An 8,672-nucleotide genomic window follows, 5' to 3' on the forward strand; every position below is an offset into this window, starting at 1 on the left:
GTATTACTTAGTGTGCAATGGAAAGATAAGTTATCACTAGAGTGATGGGCATATATATAATGCACAGGGGAAAAAACCTCCTAGTGATGGAAAAAATGCCCCGACAGTCCTAAGTGTGTTCACACACATCACTACATATATATATATATATATATATATATATATATATATATATATATATATATATATATGTATATATATATATATGTATGTATATATATATATATATGTATATATATATATATGTATATATATATATATATATATATATATATATATATATATATATATATATACATATATATAATCATCCTCAAATTGATGGCGAGACTGCGAGAGTATGATCAAGTACTAGCTGATATACTAGCCGTGTGTAGAAGTAAGAAATAGATAGATTGGGAAGACTATATGCCCGTCTTGGAGTTTGCTTGCAATAGTGAAAACACATATCTATGAGATTTAGTCCATTTAAGCTCATGTATCACCCTTGGTCTCTCGTTATGATAGGTGTGTCCAATGAATGGATACATTTGACTAAAGATTTTTTACAAGAAAATTTTGAAATGTTGCGCATTGCTAATAGTAATGTTAATCAAGCAAGGACCGCTACAATTTTTTTGAATGAAAAACACAAATATGTCCTTCAGAGAAGAAGAGATGGTATTTAGAAGGTCCTATAAAAATTAGAAAGTCTCAAAAATAGATCTATATCTAAGCTTTAGCCAAGGTATTGTGGTCCCTTCAAGATTCATGAGCATCTTAGGCTAAGTTAAGTGCTAAGCTTTGGGGTCTTGTAAAGATAGCGATCCCAATGCCATATATAAGGAGTTGGTTGGGAGGAGAGTACCATGCTCATAGCTCCCTCTGGCATCACAAATGAGGCAAGAAGTAGTTGGATATATGAATTGTTGAATGTTCAAAATTTATATACTCTGAGAGGTCATCTATAATATACACACTTATCGTGTTGGTTTAATGGAATGATATTTTTGATTCCAAAAATTTCACATTTTTATTTATAGAGGGATATCATTAAAGGAAGTTCAACAAAAATACAAATTGAATTGGAAAAGGGTCTATTATAATTATGAAAAATTCATAGATAAGGGACTTTGATAATACCCCTTGAATGCACATGATATAGTAGCTTTATGTATAGTGAATGCTAGAGAGAGGGAGAGAGAGGTACATAGCACTAGGTTGCTTGAAGCCTCCGACCTTTCAATGCTATCACTGGTCATCCTCAAAGAGTCAACTTCCCAATGTGTGCACAAAATTTTAGGTGCACGTTTTCATTTCTAGAAAATGATGATGCAAGAAGTTGTGGCTTTTGTTGTCTCAAATATGGACCTTTCATTGTCTTCATGACTCATCTATGCTACAAGGAAGATTATTAGCTTCATGTTGCCATGTTGTGCTTCTTCCCAATCTTGGGCTGACTACTCTTTCTAACAAAGTTGTGAATTTCTTTAATCATCAAAGTGATAGTAAGTGAAACTTACAAAAATGATAGCAACTATTAAAATCTTTTGTACTTGACTGATGTGGAAGGAAGTGACAACATTCTCTTTTAAGCTGATACTAATACACCATGTGGTGATAAACTTGGTTTTGTTCTCCAATACCTATAACAATTGCAAGGAAGCCACTTGTGTGCATTGGGGGCACCCTATTGCACCTCATGGACTAGTCATGAAAGCACTAAGAGCATTTAGGGAGCTTCATGTTTGGATTCCATTCAGGCCTGTGACAACTTTGTTCTTTTATGAAAGGTCTAACTACACACAAATTGGAAGGCATGTGATAGTTAGCTAGAAGTGGACATGGGAAAACAAATACATAATGATGTTCTTAGTCATCGGCCCTCAAAAAAGAATGTTCTACTCAACATTGCTGGAAGAAGCACCATAGGTGGAAGACACAATCATGCAAGATAAGTGTAGATACAAACAATAAAAGGTAAGTGACCATGGAAGAGACACAAGTGGCTGATGAGGAGGAGGCATGGATGGACATGGGGCCAAAGTTTTGGGCCTCCAACTAGGGGAGTGCATACATGAGAGGAGGTTGTACTGTGTTTTTGCACCATGAAGTATGGAAAGGTAATGGAATAACAACACAAGAGGTTAAAACCTTATGTATAGGATGCTTGATTAACCAAGAAGTGACTACATTTGATAACTTGGTAGATTGTAATGTGTGTGTATGCTTGTGGGTGTAGGTGTGTGTTTGTGTGTGTGTGTGCACGTGCATGTGTGCAAGGTTTTCAAGTGAAGATAATGTCTATGGTGTTGGACGAGAGCATGTTGAGAGCAAAGGTATGTAAATATAAACTTAATATATAATTGCGGAGCGAGTCCCCTAACCACGTGTCAATAGCTACAACCTTTGAATTTCTTAGTTAAGCTTGCTACATAGAATAGAGGAATCAAGACTTTTATGAGTGTTGTCTTTTCCTGAGGGGGCCTTCTTGATGATGTGGCCAGTGGCTACCGGAACTTTTAATTGCTTGGAGGGGTACATAGCCCTACGCAAATTGCACAAAGTTAATGCAAGGCTAATAGAGCCTAACATTTCAAATAGCCTCAACTTTAGTTCCCCCTCTCTCTTATGCTCTGTATTTTGGCACGTTCCTCTCTCTCTCTTTCTTTCTCTCTCTCTCTCTCTCTCTCATAGTGCAGCCGTTTTTTGACCTAGTAAACAACATTTTACTCTTTTGATCATTACTTCTTCATCCGAACTCCGATTTGGGTGATCTATAGCCTCAATCAAAGAGCACAACACCCTCCATGCATTGATTTATAGACAAAAAAATTAGAGTTATGAAAGGCATTTCTGTAGCAGCATTCCTGAAGTGAACAGGTTCAAGAAAGTTGACTCTCATCTCTTACTTTACATACAATGTCTTCCGGCACTTGCAAGGGTTCTTCTTCTTCAACAAGGTTCACAAACATTGTGGAAAATGATCCAAAATCTCCTAAATGTGGAGATAGAATTTAGAAACACAACCACCCAACCAATGACATCGGAAACCATGATCATGGCATACTTGGTATCGTTGCAAGAGACCATAAACAAACAAGGTGAAGACTGATGGGCACTTGCAATGGAGAATGGTACACTAAGGGTACTTGTGGTTGAGAATGAGAATCTCAAGAGGATACTTGAGATGCAAACAACACGGTTGATGCAACTTGAAGAGTAAGTCAAGGAATGTAAATGCTCTCTTGTGGGCTTGAATGCTTTGAAGGAGCACATGAGCAAAGTAGAGCATGACCCTGTATTGAAAGAATAGAAATTTGACACCATGAGCCGGGATGTATGCGACATGAAAAATGTATGCACAAACAAGTCTTGAGATGATGTATGTGTTAACAATGTGATTCCTAATTCCTCACTCATGCAAGCTATGGTTCAAACAAAGAATGTTGAGAATGTGGATGTGGAGGAGTTGAAGGAATGGGAGCGACATTCCAAAAACATTTTTATTCGTGGAATTCCAAAAGAAAAGTTAGAGAAACCTCCTTCTCTTGCCATTGTTATAGAATATTTCTTCAAATTTTTGGTATGTTGGGAGTTATGGTCTATGGAGCACATAGAGTGGGTAAGAAAGGAGCTCCTCGCTCGGGAGAACAACCGATTGTATGTACCATGCCGGATGAGACCAAACAAAAGATTATCCTTGATAATAATTGGATCTATTCCTACTTCTTGAATCGGGATCTCCTCCAATTGAGGGTATGGTCATGGAAAGGGTTGTGGAGTACATGATAAAGATGCATCAAAACCTTTCACATCGACTTCCTACAATTGCATGGGAAGCAAGCAAAAAGTTCAAAAGATGCATAAAAGCAAGATCTTGAGCACGGGATGGATGCAAGACATAAATAAGTGGTTTGGGAGATGGGATGCATTACAAGTGCTACATGATGTGTCAATTGACTCCCAAGTGCATAAAGCTTTTCTACAAAACCAATGTATTCTGGCTTGGGAGAAATCCGATGGGTCACGCTTCATACATTACACCACCCATATTGCCCATAACTACAAAACCATGTTCTTCACTGAAAGAGGAAATCGTTACTCACACTTACATGCTTGAGCCTATCCCCTTGTCGGCAATACTCACTATCATAGCCATTCTTCTTAGCTTCCATTTCATTCGATGTGAGACAGGGTGTTGGGGCAATGGAGTAGAGTCAAATCAACTGTGCACATTATACTCATTGCAAGTTCGAGAGTCCGAGTACCACACACTACTAGACTGATCAGCTTTTGGTCACATCCGAACTTTCTTTTCTCACATTTTTAGCCATGACTTAGACCTACACACTTTCCTCTCCCAGCCACAGTGTGGGCTCTCCATTGCGACTTTCATCACCACAATTTTGGAGCATTAAGAGTCACTCATCAACCATACACATACTACATCACATGTAATTTTGGTCCCATAGGTCATAATTGACCTCCGAGGACGATAATAAAATCTCTCTCTCTCTATCTCTCTCTCTAAATCAGCTCCAACGACCTTTCCTTTTAGCAATAGAACTTCAGCATCTTATTGATTGTGGTATACATTATGCTGGAAAAATCAAGATCGATTAAACATTATCGCATTCATCTAAACAACATATAGTAGCGGAGCAAGTACCTTGACCACAATGGTGTAGCTAAAGTTGGTCAATGCTATGAAGAGTGCAATTCAAGGCTATTTGGGCTCTCAAGGACATGTCAAAGTGGTCAAGCAGCTCTAAAGATCAAGGGCAGGCAAAGGAGCAGCAGATATGTATGCTTCATGTGGTTTTAAAGGCTAGAGTGCTCTACTATGTTTCCTATCGAGAGTGGTTGGTTGAGGTGTAAAAAATGAAAAAATGTGAGTGCCAAAGGTGGCCCTAAGTGTGGTCTATAGGTTGGTTCATATGGCTCCTCACAATTGCAAATACGATGTGAGAGTTATGGCAATTTGATGCTTGAAGTGGTTTCTAGAACCTTGTCAGATTGGGCAATTGCATATGGATGGTTAGAGATGAAGTGAATGCATAGGCGTGAAGTTCTCATCATGTGGTGCATGTGAGTCTTTTTGGATTCCCAATCAGAGTTCAAACAGCCAAGATATGAGCAAGTTTCAATAGGGGCCAGTTATGTGCCGGTTTGACTGCCTTGGTAGGTGTGCTATCTAGAGTTTTTTCCAATCTTGCCAGCGTTTGCAAAAGAAAAAAGTGGTATATGAAGCTAACAAGAAGTGACGTCTCTTCATTCTGAGTCATGGGCACGAAGTTATGGCCGAGTGAAGTTGGTGGTGATGGCGGTTGTGGAAAGTCTGAGGTTTTCTCCAGTTTTGGGGCTCACCATTCAATGCGTATTGAGGCCAAAAAATGTAGAGCGGAGGAGTGGAGTTGAAGCCAGGAACTGGGGTTTACACAATGCGCTCATTGATTGAGTGAGAAAAAAAGGGTGGCAATTCAAAGAGGGGGGAGAAATGATTTTAATGGAATTTTAAGAGTTTTTTTTTACCACCACAATGGGTAGTGCACTGTTGGCTTGCCACATGGTAGGGGGAGAAAATCCATATGTAGTGATAGTGCCATGGTCATGGGGTATTTAGGCACGGCCATGGGGCCTCTTGAGAAGCAGAGAGAGAGAGAGAGAGAGAGAGAGAGAGAGAGAGAGAGAGAGAGAGAGAGAGAGAGAGAGAGAGAGAGAGAGAGAGAGAGAGAGAGAGAGAGAGAGAGAGAGAGAGCTATGGCGTCCCGTTGAGGGCACTGCGCATAGGCAGCAGGTGGTGCTCCTTGGTGAATTTTGTGGCAATTTGGCCATTGGACAACGATTTTGCAATGTCGAGCGATAATGAAACATAAAGATTATATGGTGGCACCCTTTGGGTGGGCTTTCACATGGGGGACTCTCGAGGCCTTCCCCTTTTTATTGAGGGGCTTCCTGCGTTCCAATTTTCAATGGGTTTGAAGATGAAAAAACATGGTTATGTGATTATGGGCTATTTCTGCTTGAGGTCAGTTGTCAAGAAATAAAGGCGCATTTCAAGTTTTTTCACTCCTGGTCCGTGGTAAAGGAAAATGCTAGTACGACGGATTAAGCGATGAAGAAAAGATGAATTGAATGGCCTTGGAAGCGGCCTTTTGGAGCAAGTATGTACCAGATGTGCAATTGGGTGACATAAAGTAGAAGTTGGACGAGTTGAATCAAAACCTGGATGGTGTTTTTTGAGTGTTCGACTAAAAAACTGCTACCATATGTACAAAGTCTTACTCTTGCTTACTGCTGCCCATTCTCAAGTGGGTTGCCCAACCCCTTGCTTCGTCATAACTCCTAGATCAAATACCTAGCTTTAAGTGCATCCATCCCTTTACAACAAATACCAATAGTACTATAGCCAAGCATGTAGCCATCCATGCACACAATAAGCCCATAGCATTCTTGCACCACTACGAGAATCACCTTACGTCTGTCGTGCCTCAAAAAGAGCACCATTGTGCACACCATCCTGCTCCATACGCACATATGACCCTCCCTCCCAACCATATAAAGCAGAGTCCCCCTCAAGAGAACCTCGTATCTCACGAATAACCCATTGCAGAGTTGCACTTACAAGCATACCTTTCAACCATGACTCACGTACCTCCTTTGAAATCTTGGACAAAGCCCCAACCTAGGATTCCCCTTTATCTGCCATTCAACATACCCGCTGCACCAAACACTCTTTTGTCTTTGAATCCATGCTTGCTTCCACATCTATAACACACTCAATCCCAGTATCATCAAGCCCTTCCTCATCCAATGGCCTTCAAGGTCAACCAACACCTCTTTCTTGTGAACTTCAAATGCATGCTCTTCAACCACTTGTTCTACCACTTCATCCTATGCCAAAGAAGAGAGAAACTCACCCATACCTCGTCATCCGCCTACTCTCCTTCCATAGTCAAGACTACTCTATCTTTCATGGCAGAACTCCACACTTGTTGCACAACTATAACACATTTCACTGAAACTTTAACAAGCATAGCCATCAACATGGCACCACATAGCATCTTCCATTTCATGTCCACTCATGTAGACCCGAACTCCTCTACTTGTCTTTTATCAAGCACATCGGTTGGTACTTTTTCCTGTTCCTCACATACATCTTTCACATCTTTATACACGTGATGCAAGAGATTAAATTATTCATACCTTAAATAGGACGAATCTGTCTCCCACGTTGTATCCGCATCCATAAAACTACTATCAGCTGCTTCTACCTCCTCTTATGTCTCAAGATCAGGGATTTCCTCTACCTTGGCCACTTCAACCTCATCTGAAAACCTCACTTTCTAATCTCTAGCATACATTAATGGAGATTGACCAACCATATCTGGACTTTCTTGTGCATCTTCTACATGATGTGGAACCACTTGCACTTCTTTCACAGTAGGGAATTTCCTAACTAGCATCTTGGCCATAGAAATGGCTCTTTATCTTTGCAACCATAGAACCCCTGGTTCCTCTTGCACCATCATATCCCTTTGCATCGCCTTTGCCTTTACTTTCACTGCTTCAACTAGCATGGGCACCATTGTTTTTGACAAACCCAGCCTAGCTTGCTGCTTCTTCAAAATCTTCTTGGTTCGGCCTCTTGCCAAACTAACCGCTTCCACATACGACATAGGTCCATCTAATTTGACCTTATCTCAAACATCCTCATGTAGGCGATCCATAAACTAGCTCAACTTCAAAAAATCAACATTATATGCACCAGTTACCTCAATAACTTGTCCCCAAAGAGCTTCGAATTCAGCTCACGGTGTTGTTTAGTTTTTAGATTTCTGGATTTCAATAAACATGTTTTTGGTTGAACAAGGGGGTTGGGCAATGTGTGAGAGCGCTAGGTGCAGAAGCGATGCATGGTCCATGCGGAGTACAAGGGAGGAGAAGAGGAGAAGACACACTGTGTGGGTGGAGCAAGCCTCTAAGAAGTGGTGAGGAGCTCCTTATTCTTTTTATATAAGAAGAATAAGTAATGTGTTTCTGGTTTTCTAATTTTGAAAAGATCACTTCATTTGCAGCTGATCTCAAAACCCATCAGTTTTGTCAATTAATCTTGGATTGAGTGAGGACTATAGACAAGTAGGTAGTGCAATAAATTTTGCACAACCCAAGGTACTAATAATATGGGAGCAAACAATATTGATGATTGCAGCCCATTGTAGAGTCTCAAGGGATCTCTCTCTTGTACATTCCATGAAAAATGTAAGTACTAAGTTTTAAGTATGTGCTGCATATCAAACTGTGTGCAAGTTTGTAAAATATTTTTGGGGTCCATAATTTTCTATGTTCATTGCTTAAATGGTGAATACACACATTCACATCCTCCCTAAGTTGTTTGGGGATCCATGTCTAACACATTGCTCTATTTTTTTGTTGCTAGAAGAAATAAAGTTCTTCTTCTTGCTCTTTCTTTTTAATATAGCACTATTAGTTCAGCTTGAGAGACTAAGGTCCAGTTCAAGCTGTGCATCACATAACCTCATATGCCATTTATAGTCTATACCATTAACATTGGAGATAACCTGATTAACTTGTAAAACTAACAATTTTGCCATGCACTGTATTTATGTTCTTGGATTCATGTTCCAGCAAAGTATCACTCGATTTGTATTCATAGAGAATCCTCTATT

Source organism: Adiantum capillus-veneris, chromosome 24 (assembly GCF_014529385.1).
Source record: "Adiantum capillus-veneris isolate H3 chromosome 24, ASM1452938v2, whole genome shotgun sequence".
Lineage (NCBI taxonomy): Eukaryota > Viridiplantae > Streptophyta > Polypodiopsida > Polypodiales > Pteridaceae > Adiantum > Adiantum capillus-veneris.